At 40.8% G+C, this 14753-nt stretch overlaps 1 protein-coding gene across 1 annotated transcript in view; it reads left to right on the top strand.

Annotated features, from left to right (window-relative positions):
• The first annotated feature begins 244 nt into the window (after positions 1–244).
• The window catches only part of eif4g2b (eukaryotic translation initiation factor 4, gamma 2b), a 75924-nt gene continuing 61415 nt past the window's right edge, over positions 245–14753 (top strand). Inside the window, 2 exon segments of the mRNA XM_034175901.1 lie at positions 245–352; positions 11914–12039. The gene's annotated coding sequence lies outside the window, so the exon portion shown is untranslated.

The following is a 14753-nucleotide window of genomic DNA, read 5'->3' as shown; positions in this document are numbered from 1 at the left end:
ACGTGCTTTGCAGTGTTTATAATTTACAGGAATGTTACGTTTATTATTTCATAACTAGGCCTGTAACAAAGACCTGTTTACTGAACTGAGTAACTAGTCAAGCTGGTTAGTTGGTAGCGTTTTAGTTAGGCAGCTCAGTGCCATTATATGGCTTTGATTAGTAAGGTAATCTGTAGTCTTGGCTGTCTTCTGTCCCCTTGGTTTTAACCCCAGCATTAATGGTATCACCTATCTCTTCCAGCACGGGTTTCCCCCCATCCCTTCCTATTATTCTTATTCTTTGGAGTATTCTTCATTGTCAAGCCGCCAAAGTGGAGAGTGTGATTGCAGAAGGGGGTGCTTCTCGTTTCAGGTAATAAATCATTAGTTTATACTGAAAATGCCAACATGTGTCCTCCACCACCACATACATGCACACACATTTTGTAGCATTTTGAGCAGGAGCTTCCGGCCTTTTGAACAAAGCAGGATGTGGGAAGGATTAAAATGGCAGTCAGGCAAGTCTCTTTGTGATAGCTTAAAAAAAAAAGGAAACATGGAGGTTGGGGAGAGAGTGTAAAAGGACTCTCACATTCTGTAGTAAGATTCAGGTAATCTGAAACAATAGTTTAGACACTGAAATACAGTTAAACATCTCTAAATTGGGCCATTAGTAATTTAGGCACACCATTTTAATTTAGAATTATTGTTTGGAAAAAGGTTTCTTAATGTTAGCCAAATTGTAGTCTCACCATTTGTTTTAGTAGATGAAAATTACTTATACTTCCTGGAAACAAAGGTTTGGGTGGAGTGTATAGGAAGTATTCTGCCTGTCCATGACTCTTTTAAGCACAACTCTAACTAAACCAGTTGGTGGATTTCAATTAAACCTGGCACAGTGGTATCACAATAGGGGTGTAATGGATTCCAAAATTTGTGGTTTGGATTGAGTCGTGGTTGAAAGTGGATTAACTAACTAGGATTCCCTCAGCCGCTGCGAGAGAAGAGCAAAATTCCTGTCTGACGGGCAGGCATAAGAAAGGTGGTGACTTATTGTGAACATTACTTTGAGTTATGCCTATTTGAAAAGTATTTTAACAGGTCTGTGACTCACTAAAACATGGGGTGGCAGGAATGATATGGGTCACACAGACCACTTCTGCCTGTGGTGCTGATCAGAACTGTGTCAAAAATTTTTTTATTGATTTCAAAATTAATGAATGTTTTTTATGATTTTGTCTTATTTTTCTCGGTGTATTTGAAACAAAAATGGCTCTCGTGTTCTGTATTATCACGGTGTTGATGGCATTATACAGTTCATATCACGGCACGCTGTCACACCAGTGATGACTTACACCAGTGTACTGTGCCTATGGAGCTAAATCAAGGCCAAAAGTTTTGTAATCTAAAAATAAAAAAAGATTGAAAAAATAAATTTTGAAACTGAAAATTAAAGTGTTGTAATCTGAAAATAAAAAAGATTGAAAAAATTAATTTTGAAACTGAAAATTCAGTGTTTGTTCTTGAATTTTATAATCATTTAAAAAGTATTATCAAAATAAAAATAAGTGTAAGATATATTTTTTCAGTTTAAATAAATTTTTGATTGCGCTCTAATTTTTTTGATCAAATTTATTTTCATATTTCTTTTTTTCACCTTCAGATCTTATTTTTTCAGTTTCAAACTTTTGGCCCTATTCTGGCGTGGGAGGGCGTGCCTTCGATTGAGAGGGGCGTGGAATTGTGAGTGACAGGAGAGCAATCAGTCCTCACATGATGTTGCATTCAGGAAACGTGGGTACTTTGATAGATAATGACTCTGCTCCCGTCTCCATCGTTTATTTACTACGCGGCTGACGTGTGAAAGAAAATAGAGAGAATTAAAGCTTATTACGAGGCTTTAAACCCTCGAGATAAAGCTGTTTATTGTGATCAATGTGTAGCAGTTGGTTCAGTGGATCTGTATGTTGTACCGGATAGTGAATTTAATGACGATGTAACAAAGTTGACCGCCCGTAAATCCAAAGCCGCGCGGAAGAGCGCTCCGGCTACCCGCTGTGTTTAGAAGCCCCACAGTTACAGGCCCGGCACTGAGAGAGATCCACCTAGCTGCTGATCCACAAGCTGCCGACCAGGTCAGCCTCCGACCTCCTGCAGAGCATCACAGCAGAGCTTTGAAAGCGGAGGTCGGTCTTGAAGTCCTGAGCGATTTCTCACCAGGGTCTGGAAGGGCAGCTTGTGGATCAGCAGCTGGATGGATTTCTGGTAGCGGCGGATCTCTCAGTGCCACAGTGCCGTGCCTGTAACGGCGAGGCTTCTTCACATCGCCGGTAGCCAGAGCACTCTTCTGGACAGCTTTGGATTTCCGGGCGGTCTGCTTGGTTGTGTCCGTATTAAAGCTTTCTTCAGATCTGCTGAGCCAGGTCTCTGTCACTTAGAAAGCTCGTAACACTCCACTGCAGCCTGTAAAATGAGCGACCTGCTTCATTTTTATGTGGCGATGCTGCGCTGCGTTCTTGTGTGCATTTGGGACACATCGGTTTTTTAGGTATAGGTGTTAAACTTTACAATCCTGCATATTTTCCAGTTTTTAAACATCAAAAATGACCAAGAGTGGTCTAGAATTACTTGTAATAGACATCTTTAGCATCACTTTATTTACAGGTATCAAGACAACACAGTGGAGAGAAAGTGTTAAGTCATTATCTATCAAAGTACCCACGTTTCCTGAAAGCACCATCATGTGAGGACTGATTGCTCTATTGTCACTCACAATTCCACGCCCCTCTCAATTGAAGCCACGCCCTCCCACGCCAGAACGAGGCCAAAAGTTTGAAACTGAAAAAATAAGATCTGAAAGTGAAAAAAGATCTGAAGGTGAAAAAAAGAAATATGAATGAAAATAAATTAGAGCTGAATCAAAAATTTATTTAAACTGAAAAATATGTATCTTACACTTATTTTTATTTTGATAATACTTTTTAAATTATTATAAAATTTAAGAACAAAACTTTAATTTTCAGTTTCAAAATTTATTTTTTCAATCTTTTTTTATTTTCAGATTACAAAACGTTTGGCCATGATTTAGCTCCATATGTGCCCCCTAATCAAATTAAACTGCTTATCGGCAGTGGACAGGCAAAAATGGAAGTGTGTGTGTTTGTACAAATAATTTCCCTGTGGTAAATGTGCATGATTACCTTACTAAATGTAAATGATAGCCAAATAGCAGCTAATAATAAAAGTCATCTCAAAACCCTATATATAAGAAGACTCATTACATATAAATGGAAATGTTTCAAGCATTTATTTATTTATTTATTTTTGTTGTTGTTGTTACTAGTAATTACAAACTATAGCTCCAGAAAAGTAGAAACAAACAAAACTCTACAAATTCTGACATTCTTTAAATATTATAATTCATAAGGCCAGGATTTTTATATGAACAGGTATTAAATGTGAACATAAGCCGTGTAATGAATGCGATGCATTCAATAATAAGTTGGGGGTCTGGGGCCCACCCAAAGAGAAAAGACGCAAACAAGTGGAGTCTGGTGTAGTGTGATTTCATGCAGTAAAAATGCATGTGGGTCTCAGGGGCTAGTTGCTGGATCCTGGTTTCAGTGTCCAGATGTAAAACACTAGACATGGTATCCTAATATCGGCAGTGTTGCCAAGTAGAATAACCATGTCCTTGTGGGGAAACGCTTGAGAATTCTGCTCAACTGTAGGGTCAGCAGAAGTCCCCAGTTCATGAATTCTGACTGCAGAGTTGTTGTGGCTTCTCTGAGGTTTCACTTGAAATGCCGCAGGCTCTTGTCTGCTCAATTCCAAAGAGTAAATTTGGCCAGATTTCAATATCAGGCTGTATCCTGGGAATTTCTGCACCATCTGACTGGAGGACTTGCAGACATGGACAAAACTGGTGATCTGAATGTATTGTGAGTTCTTCTGCAACCACACCTTGCAAGTTGTTGAGGATTGTACTTGAGCCACCAGTGTCCATAAGAAGAGGCCTTTTGTATCTGAGGGTATTCTAAAAATCATATCAATAGGAGGGTCCTAGTGCACAGATTGATGAAAATTCTGGGCTGTGTAGGGAGCTGAGAAGGAAAGAAAAATGAACTTGTTTGAGGAATCTGTGATTAGGTGACAATCCGTTTTGTAGTAACCCTCGACCTGCTTACAGAGGAATCAAAGCTCTTTGTTGTTACAGAACAGCACCTCATGCTGCTGCATATGACTCTGCTATACTCTCATTGGGCCGGCTACATTAAGCACTCGTATAAGGCTGATCGTCCTGCTGGGATTTTGGACATTTAAAGTTTGAGGGCTCTTGTGGCTGATTCTCTATAGCCCACATCACAATAACCGTTTTTGCTTAATGATACGGTGCATCCAGAAAGTATTCACAGCGCTTCACTTTTTCCATATTTTATGTTACAGCTTTATGATTAAGTTGCTGAAATTTATTTTCCTCAAAATTCTACTCACAACACCCCGTAATGATGACAAGAAATTTTTTTTTTTTTGTCATTTTTGTGTATTTATTAAAAATATTAAGAAATCATATGTACATAAGCATGCACACAAGCATCATCCTTTGCCATGAAGCTCAAAATTGAGCTTAGGTGCATCTTGTTTCCACTGATCCTAACCTCCGCCAGCGAAGTTGCGCGAAGGTTATGTTTTCAACCATTTGTTTGTTTGTCTGTTAGTGAACAGCCTGTAACCCATAGGTTTTCATTAGTGATGCACCGATACCACTTTTTTCCAGACTGAGTACGAGTACATACATTTGGATGCTCATCAATACCAAGTACCGATACAGAAACTTAATGATACCGTTGCAGTTTTATGATGACTTTAAAAACGTTTTCATCAGTTGTTCAGAACGTTTTAACTTTAACTGCTGCCAATATCATTAGCTTTGTTTTTATTTACAAACATTTCAACAAAATTTTATTTACAAACATTTCATTTAAAGCGGCGATTCGTTTTGAAGTTATTAATTCCGACCGACTGTCTCAGCAGAGAGCCGCGCAGCATTTGAAGCTGTGACAAAACGGAACGATTCTTGTTTCTCGACTGCAACAAGACAAGAGTCCCAGTTAGTGACTTTAATCCACACAAAAGTGACTCAGGATATTTTAATGGCTTTCAGAGGGGTTAAGATGCGGACTTACCGCTTCTTAAGTGCAACAAATCAAAGAGCCACGAGCCATAGAATCGAAACATTGGTTCGATTCCCGCTTCAAACTGAAGACGCGCTGCAGAAACGGTTGATTACAGACCCTGTATTGAAAAGCGTAACGGTCCAAAATTATAGCGTAGCGGGCCGTAACGCAAGTTTGCTCAAGCTAGAACCCTGAAGTGCATGAACTAAATACATTGTCCTGACATTTGATCACATCTAATTTAGCTTATGAAAAGCCACTTCTAACAGGACTTAAATTGTTTTTCTAAGTAAAAACTTGTAGAATTGGAAACTAGTGTTGGCGGAGACTTGCACTTTACCAGCGCAGTGCTCTAGTCCTTGAGATGTTTCGACAGCTTAATTCAGTTCAATTTCGCACTCGGTACCCTAGTAAACCTACGAACTGCGAAAGATGAAGGCGGTTGGGTGTGTCCTTCAGTGGCAGCTCAAGGCCTCTGGATTGACTGTTCACAAATAGGCATACAGCAGAGGTCTCAAACTGATTCCCGAAAGGGCCAAGAGGGTGCAGGTTTTCTTTGCAACCACCCACTCCACCAGGTGATTTCACTGATTGATATCACTTTGAGCAGATGGAATTTGTTAATCCAGTGGTGTCCAAAGACATTCCAGAAAGGGCCAAGAGGGTGCAGGTTTTCTTGGTAGCCACTGACTCCAGCAGGTGATTTCACTGACAAACCCATGCCATCTTTTTTCAAACAGTGAATAACATCCGCTCACACCTTTCCACCACTGCTGTCCTGCTACCCCCCCCCCCCCCCCCCCCAAACTGACGACCCAGTGTAAGAAGTTTCAGTCTGGTTTCTTCCCTGGCCATAGCACAGAAACCGTCTTGATCAGGGTCACCAATGACCTTCAGATGGCAGCAGATACTGGCTTTCCATCTATACTCATCCTCCCAGTCCTAACAGCTGCTTTTGAAACAGTAGAGCCTGTCTGCAGTACATTATTGGACTCTTAGAAAATGTTCACAAATGCTTGATCTCACATCTGACCAGTAGAACCAAGCACGTTGCCCTGGGCAAAGCCGAATCTCACACCCACAGCGTCAATTGCAGCGTCCCTCAGTGCTGGGCCCCACCCTATTCACCATCTACATCCTCCCCAGTGGAAATGTCATTAGCAGATATGGAATATCATTCCACTGTTATGCAGATGACACACAGCTTTACCTCAGGACAACCCCCGCTTCTTCTGCTCCCTGCTAACATCCACACTGATTACCTGCCTGGAGGAGATCCAGAGGTGATAATACATCCAGAACAGCACTGCCAGGATCCTGATGAGGGTGCGCAAGCATAATCACATCACCCCCATCCTGAAATCCCTTCACTGGCTCCTTGTCCCACTCAGAATTGATTACAAGTTCTCCCTCGTCACCCACCAGTGCATTCATGGACATGCCCTGCTTTAGCTCCAGGACTCCCTCCAAGACTGCTTCACCACCTCCGTTCTGTAAGCACAAACACCCTCTATGCCCCCAGAACCAAGCTTCACAGCATGGATGATCGAGCCTTTTCCTCTGCAGCTCCGAGGCTGTTGAATGCCCTGCTTGACCATGTGAGGACCCTTCAGACTATAGCTTTTTTTTTTTTTTTTTTTTAATGAAACTTTAAAGCCTTTTTAAGAAAGCATTTTGCTAAATATATTTTATGGGTTCTCCTTGATCTTGATAAATTTTTTTTTCTAACATTGATTTTGTTTTTGTTTTTTTGTTGTTGTTTTTTTTCCTATTACGTAGCACTTTGCTGAAATATAAAGTGCAATACAAATAAAAAATGTATTAATTGGAGTCCACCTGGGGCAGACACATTTGATTGGACATGATTTGGAAAAACACACACCTGTCTACATATAAGGTCCCACAATTGACAGTGCGTATCAGAGCACAAACCAAAGTCAAATTAATTGAATGTAGGCCTCTGAGATAAGGTTGTCTCAAGGCATAAATCTGGGGAAGGGTACAGAAACATTTCTGCTGCTTTGAAGGTCCCAATGACCATAGTGGCCTTCATCATCCGTAAATGGAAGAAGTTTGGATCCACCAGAATGCTTCCTAGAGCTGGCTGCCCATCGAAATTGGGCGATCATGGGAGAAGGGCCTCAGTCAGGGAGGTGGCCAAAAACCCAGTGGTCACTCTGTCAGAGCTCCAGCATTCGTCTGTGGAGTGAGGAAAACCTTCCAGGAGGACAACCATCTCTGCAGCAATCCACCAATCAGGCCTAATGGTAGAGTGGGCAGATGGAAGCCACTCCTTAGTAAAAGGCACATGGCAGCCCTTCTAGAGTTTGCCAGAAGGCACCCGAAGGACTCTTAGACCATGAGAAACAAAATTTTGGTCTGATGAGCTAAAGATAGAACTCTTTGGTGTAAATGACAGGCATCATGTTTGGAAGAAACGAGACACCATCCCTACAGTGAAGCATGGTGGTGGCAGCATCATGCTGTGGGGATAATTTTCAGTGGCAGGAACTGGGAGACTAGTCATGATTAAGGGAAAGATGAATGCAGCAATGTATAGAGACATCCTGGATGAAAACCTGCTCCAGAGCACTCCTGACCTCAGATGGATCATCTTTCAGCTGAACAATGACCCTAAGCACACAGCCATGATATCAAAGGAGTGGCTTCAGGACAGCTCTGTGAATGTCCTGGAGTGACCCAGCCAGAACCCAGACCTGAATCTAATTGAACATCTCTGGAGAGATCTGAAAATGGCTGTGCACCGACGCTCCCAATCAAACCTAGTGGACCTTGAGAGACGCTGCAGAGAAGAATGGGCACACTGCCCAAGAATAGGTGCACCAAGCTTGTGGCATCATATTCAAGAAGACCTAAAGCTGTAATTGCTGCCAAAGGTGCTGCAACACAGTATTGTGCAAAGGGTGTAAATACTCATGTACATATTTTTTATTTTTCATAAATTTGAAAAAAAAAAACTTTTTCATCTTGTCATTATGGGGTGTTGTGAGTAGAATTTTGAGGGGAAATAGGGAATTTGCTCTATTTTGGAATAAGTCTAACAAAATGTGGAAAAGTGAAGTGCTGTCAATACTTTCTGTATGCTCTGTATAACGACACGTCTGTCTGTGTCAACGAGGAAAAAAGTTGTTCCTGTTGAAATTACTATCTGATTAGCAGATAAGGGTATATTAACTGCACAGTTTATCAGAAACAAACTTGGTGCACATTTGATGTGAAAGAGAGAGAGATGTTTTTAAAAACATGCACTGCAACAGTACTGAGTGTGACAGTAAGTGATTAATAGATCCTGGCTACTCCCTCCACTGGCACTGTGTATATGAAGTGAAGCAAGAGGGAGCATGCACTGGTAACTCTGCTTTTAATTTGTCATATACTGAACAATCAAAATATGCCTTCAGCGGATCCAATTGCTAACTATTTGATTTTTTTTTTTTTTCTGTTCCCAATGGAGAAGGGAAGACGAGGCAGATGGTAGAGGTTGTAGCGAGATTTAATATGAACAATGATAATGGGGCTATCCTCAGAAGTACATTTATGAATCATATGCTCTTTCATTTAACTACTTTATCGCCCACCCTCAAATGACACTGCGATTTTTTTCATAGGGTGGAACTTGGCGAGGTATAGCCGCGCAACGAGTGTTGCAGGCGCGAGCATTACAGGAGCGTCTGGGGGCATTCACCTCCACCCCCTGAGAAAATTTTGAAATTTAGAACCCTTTGAAACACTATTTCCTGCATTTTGATGGCCACTTTGTGCTGCTAACTTGGATGTTAAATGTGTGACATGTCTTTAAAAAAGAAGAAAATAAAACAGAAAAGCCCCCTATGCTGGTTAAATCACAGCATGGGGGTTCCAATCCACAACATAGGGGCCCCCAATGTTCAACTGCCCTGGCGAGAAGCCTGGTAAGTCCCTTTGGCATCTCCCTCATTTCACTATGGGTCAGCAGATCTGAGGTGGCTCTGCATTTTGATTTGGCACATTTTGCATCAGTCACCCTGACTGACATAACTCCACATTACATGGGGAATGGGGTGGCCTTGAACCGGGATCCTTCTGCACTGTAAATTTAACTATGGGATTGTAAGAGTCCTTGTTATGTTGACATTGTGACTAAACTGAGTAGCTTGTTCTCCATGTGTTACTATTGTAGGCATCTTGTACATCACTGCATGTATTCAATGTTACACTCATTGTATTTTCTTCTGCAGTGCTTCTTCGGGGGGAGGAGGTGGTAGGGGTGCACCTCAGCACTATCCCAAGACTGTCGGCAACAGGTATGCAGAAGTGGTGGTCAGTACAACAGACTGAGGAGATTAGAGCTTCGTATTCCTGTAACATTTGACCCAATTACGCAGAATTCCTGCTATAATATGACTTGAAACTGTGCATAGCATGTGCACGTTCACTGTCAGAGGCAGTCTGTAATCGATTTTTGACATGGTTTAAAAAAGGTGCTAAATGTTAGAAGTCAGAACACTAGTTTGCTCTTGCTATATATAAAAAAATTGATTGATTGATTTGATTGTGCTGATACTGAAGATCTAATTTTATGGAAGCTATTTTATATCTTTTTTTTGTAACAGATTGTCATATAAGAACAGTCCATTCAGACATATTTAATTTCAAATTATAAAGAGAAACCAAATTTGGGGGGAGGGGGGGATCCTGGAGTCCCCTCATTGAGGAGAGTAATGTCAACTTACAACCCCTGGCCATAATTATGGAATCACCGGCCTCGGAGGATGTTCATTTAGTTTTGTGTCATGTCTGATCTGCTTTTTTTCTGCAAAATTAAACAACTGAATGAACATCCTCCGTGGCTGTTGATTCCATAATTTTTGCCAGGGGTTGTAGAATTTGGTGCCATTTTGGTTCCAGCTGTGTTGAACTACTGAAAAAACGTTTTATATTTTCAACATTTTTAAATCATTTAACCACATACAGCAACACATCCAGGTGCAAGTACTATCATAATAAATCTAAAAATAGTTAAAGCTATCAAATTTACATAAATTAATATTAATTTGATTTATTTAATTAATTTAACGCTTGATTGATGCTTCTGTAGCTCTGTAACTCCTTGTCATGCAGTGGCGTGTGTGACAGTTTTAAAGTTCTCCCTCTGGATTATGCTTTATTATGGATTATTAGACCCTCAACAAGCTTTTCTTTCTACAATCATCACCTCCAATTCAAAGGAAAGATGTACAATTTCATCTTTTTCAGACTCCATGTTGTAAGCTTGCCGACTTTTCTGATCCATTTGTAGTCAGTGTGTGCACTGCAGAAACTATTAAAATTTGAAAAAGTGAAAGCAGAAAAGTGTCAAATCACAGCCTTTTGTTTCTGATTTAACAGGTGCACATCAGACTGCGGGTCAAAGTCTGAGCACGGTGTGAAAAAATAAACGGTCTGGCATTTAATCACAGAAATGACTCCGGTCCCACTTGCGACGAGTGTCAGCGCAGAATTTTAATTTGTACCTCTGTTGCTGTGCGCGTCCAGACTACTTGGGGTTTTTAATGGAAATACATTGCGATCGAACAGGACATTTATCCGATATGAACGAAAATCTGTTATACAAAATCTGTTATATTACGGTGTTTATTACATGGAAAACAATACAAAGACTTTGGGACTTTTTGTCCAGTGACTGCGAATATCTGGTTTATACGATGACGGTTTAGGTGAGTTTTACTGTACGTGGGACTGAACAATAATAAATTTACCTCTCTAAGCTTTGACGATGAAGTCGCTTCCATCCCACACGGCTGAGTTTTTCCCCAATTTTTCTTCTGTTTGGATCTGAGGGGAATCTACATTTTGAAGCCCTTGTTGTATCTGTTTGTGCCTCTAAATGCACAGAAACCTGGCATTTTCTGCAAATAAATTAATAAAATAGCTGGATTTGCATGCAGACAGCTTAACAGCGAACTCTGTTTTGGACCCAAGATGGCACCATGAGTCATGTGACCTTTTTTTTTTTTTTTTTTTTTTTTTTTTTTTTTTGATTCGTCATGTCGTTACTCTCTCAATCAAGGGACTGTAGTGGTTCCCCTCCACAGCACCACTATGTCAGCAACTTCTGTATTGCAAGTGTATGAAAACTAGGGATGGGTATTGATAAGATTTTATTTATCGATTCCGCTTATCGATCAGATTCCCTTATCAATACCTTTTCTGAATTTTCAGTGTACTGAAAGTAGGCTTTACAGGTTTTCTATGTCAACATTTTATTTAGTCTTAGTGACTTTAATCCGCACAAAAGTGACTCATGATTGACATCTGTAAATGGCTTTGAGAAGGGTTAAGAAGCAGACTTGCTGCTTCTGAAAAGCAGCGAAGCAGAGAACCGACGTAGCAGTGGATCGGAGCACTGCTTCGTTGGTTCAAGCTTCTAGCGGAGTCACGCTGCAGAAGCAGTTGATTGCAGACCCGCTGCGGGGTCTGCAGTCAGTGTAGAGAAACGATCATTTTCCCAAAAAAAACGCCCTCAAAAACAACGACCGCTCTGAAGGACCAATAAGGGAATTGTTAAGCAAAAAGGCTATTGATGTCGGTTTCTCGGAAAAAAAAAAAACAGTTCTCTGTATCTATCCCTAATGAAGACTTGCCCAGAGATTGTTAGAGCAGTCAAGGAGTTTTACAAGGAGTATATGTGTACCAGCTGTATTTTTCATCAGGTACTATCACTTCGACAATCTGTTGTCTTTTTGTACATCGGCAGCGAGTTCCTGGGGAAAGCCCCAGGGCAAAGCGTTCAGAGATGGGTTCCTTCACGAAGCACTAGACGAGATGTCAACTCCAGTAATGAAAAAGAGCGACATGATGCAATCTTCAGGAAAGTGAGGGGGTAAGAGTCCATGCTTGACACATTTGAAGATCCCCACTAAGAGTTTGTACCTGCACATGTGCTGTACCAGAATATGAATTTCTGCCACTTCTGTTGTGTTGAGATTGATAGGCTGTGTCTTCATAGTTATAGTTGAAAAGAAATTAAGTGAAACTTGAGTGATATCCTTTCTGGTGACTGAGTCTATAAAAATACAGGAATCTATGCATAACAAATTCAGTTTAGCAATCTCAGCATGACCTGTAATTTTTTTTTTTTTTTTTGGCCTAAAATGCACTGTCGTCACAAATAACTAGATCCAGTATTTGTTAAAAAGCTGTACTTCTCAGTACAAATGAAAACTGGGAAATGTGTAAATAAAATAGAAATATAATATGCAGTCTCATATGGGCAGGATGATGGCTTAGTGATTAGCACTGTTGCCTCACAGCAAGAAGGTCATGGGATTGATTCCCATCTATGGCCTTTCTGTGTGGACTTAGCATGTTCTCCCTGTGTGACATGCTGATTTGGTGAATTGAAAACTTTAATTGTCCAGGTTTCCCTTGTAAAAGAGATCTCTATCTCAGTGGGACTAACCTGGTTAAATAAAAGTCAAACTGTAGGGCTCTCCCTAATCAGTGGAATAAAGGTGCTGCGCCATCACGCACATTTTCTTATTTAGGGTGGTTCCTCTTTGTTTTCCAGGGTGATTATTTATTTTTCTCGTCAAATTTCAAAGCTGTCCCAAACCTTAAGCACCAGCAGTCTGCAAAATCATCACTCAAATGGGAGGAGCGCGTGCATGGTGAATGCAACGTGATGAACGGGGCTGTGGAGTGCAGCTTTTCTGCAAAAGCTGCATTGATAAATTCGCTGCACACTCTGTTGATGAATACTAGAAGAAAACTGATCGAATCTGATAAGAATCAGCCCGATAAATGCGTGTTCTTTCCTTCATAGATAAACTTGATTCATTTACAGTACATCTCCTTTTGCTTCATCTGCAGGGTGGAGAGCACACAGTGCCTTTTTTTTTATGTGTACATGAACCCACTGCTTCACATTAATATACAATAAGTCTTTTTCAAGTCTGTGTTGCTGTTTTGATCATGAGGAATTGGTAAGAACAGCCAGCGCTTTCTCTTAAAAGGCTTTATTTTACTTAGTCTGCCACGTTGTAAAGTTCTAGCTTCTGCTGCTACATTGATAAGCTCCTTGAATTTTTGAATTTATTAGACACCCATGCAACAAAATTTCACTCATAAAACTAAAGACAGTAAGAAAAAAAAACTGTACACGGTGCCTAAAGGCGTAGGCAGAAGCAAAGCTTATCAACGCCTACACCCCTCCATGAAATAAAATCAAACAAGGCGTATGTGCCAGTTCATAAACTTCATTTCGAAACAGAATCTGAACAACAGTAGCTCATAATTACAATTAAAAGAAAAATGAATATTTCCCAACAGCTCCCAATGCAAGCTGGTTACCACCTACATATTTCAGTAGAAAAGGTTCAGATATAACACCTTCATACAATACAACTCAAGCCCTTTCCTCTAATACATATTTGGAGAATACCATTTCTTTCTATAAATATTTGAACCGTTGATAGCTGGACATCGCTTGAGTTTCTCAAGTAGGTTATTCCATATACGGGTTATCCACATGCACCTTGTCTGCTGTTTTTTTTTTTGTCGAAGCATTACAGCACCACATACAGGCCTGGTGTATATACCACAGCGTTTTCAGTGGATATTTCTTGAAATGGTGCCGTGCTTACAGAGCACTTTGAAAACAATAAAAGATTACATCACTTTCTGTGTGGATAAGGTCTTTGTAATTTTAGATAAGACTTAAAACTGAAGTTGCAGGAAATAGCTTCCAGTGGTATTTGAAAAAGTATAAATGCTTTGCATGTATAACACTAGACAATACTAACTGTTGGTTGTATTGTCTGCTTTAACTCATTGAGATTGCATGTCTTCTTTGTCTTTCGGCTGTTCCCGTTAGGGGTCGCCACAGCAGATCAATCGTTTCCATCTCACCCTGTCCTCTGTATCTTCCTCTGTCACACCAACCACCTGCATGTCCTCTCTCAGCACATCCATGAACCTCCTCTTTGGTCTCCCTCTTCTCCTCCTGCCTGGTGGCTCCATCCTCTGCATCCTTCTCCCTATATACCCTGGGTCCCTCCTCTGCACATGTCCAAACCATCTCAAACTCGCCTCTCTGACTTTGTCTCCAAGCCGTCCCACCTGAGCTGTCCCTCTGATATGTTCATTCCTAATCTTGTCCATTCTTGTCACTCCCAAAGAGAATCTCAACATCTTCAGCTCTGCCACCTCCAGCTCTGCCTCCTGTCTTTTTGTTAGTGCCACTGTCTCTAAACCATACAACATAGCTGGTCTCACTACTGTTTTGTAAACTTTCCCCTTCACTCTTGCTGATATTCTTCAGTCACAAATCACTCCTGCCACCTTTCTCCACCCACTCCACCCTGCCTGCACTCTCTTTTTCACCTCTACCACACTCTGCATTACTTTGAACAGTTGACCCCAAATATTTAAACTAATCTACTTTCACCACTTCTACTCCTTGTAACTGCACTATTCCACTGGGCTCCCTCTCATTCACACACATGTACTCAGTCTTGCTTCTACTGACTTTCATTCCCCTTCTCTCCAAAGCATATCTCCACTTCTCCAGACTAGACTCAACTTGCTCTCTACTCT

Source organism: Thalassophryne amazonica, chromosome 8 (genome assembly GCF_902500255.1).
Source record: "Thalassophryne amazonica chromosome 8, fThaAma1.1, whole genome shotgun sequence".
Lineage (NCBI taxonomy): Eukaryota > Metazoa > Chordata > Actinopteri > Batrachoidiformes > Batrachoididae > Thalassophryne > Thalassophryne amazonica.
This window is presented reverse-complemented; position numbering and strand designations above follow the sequence as displayed.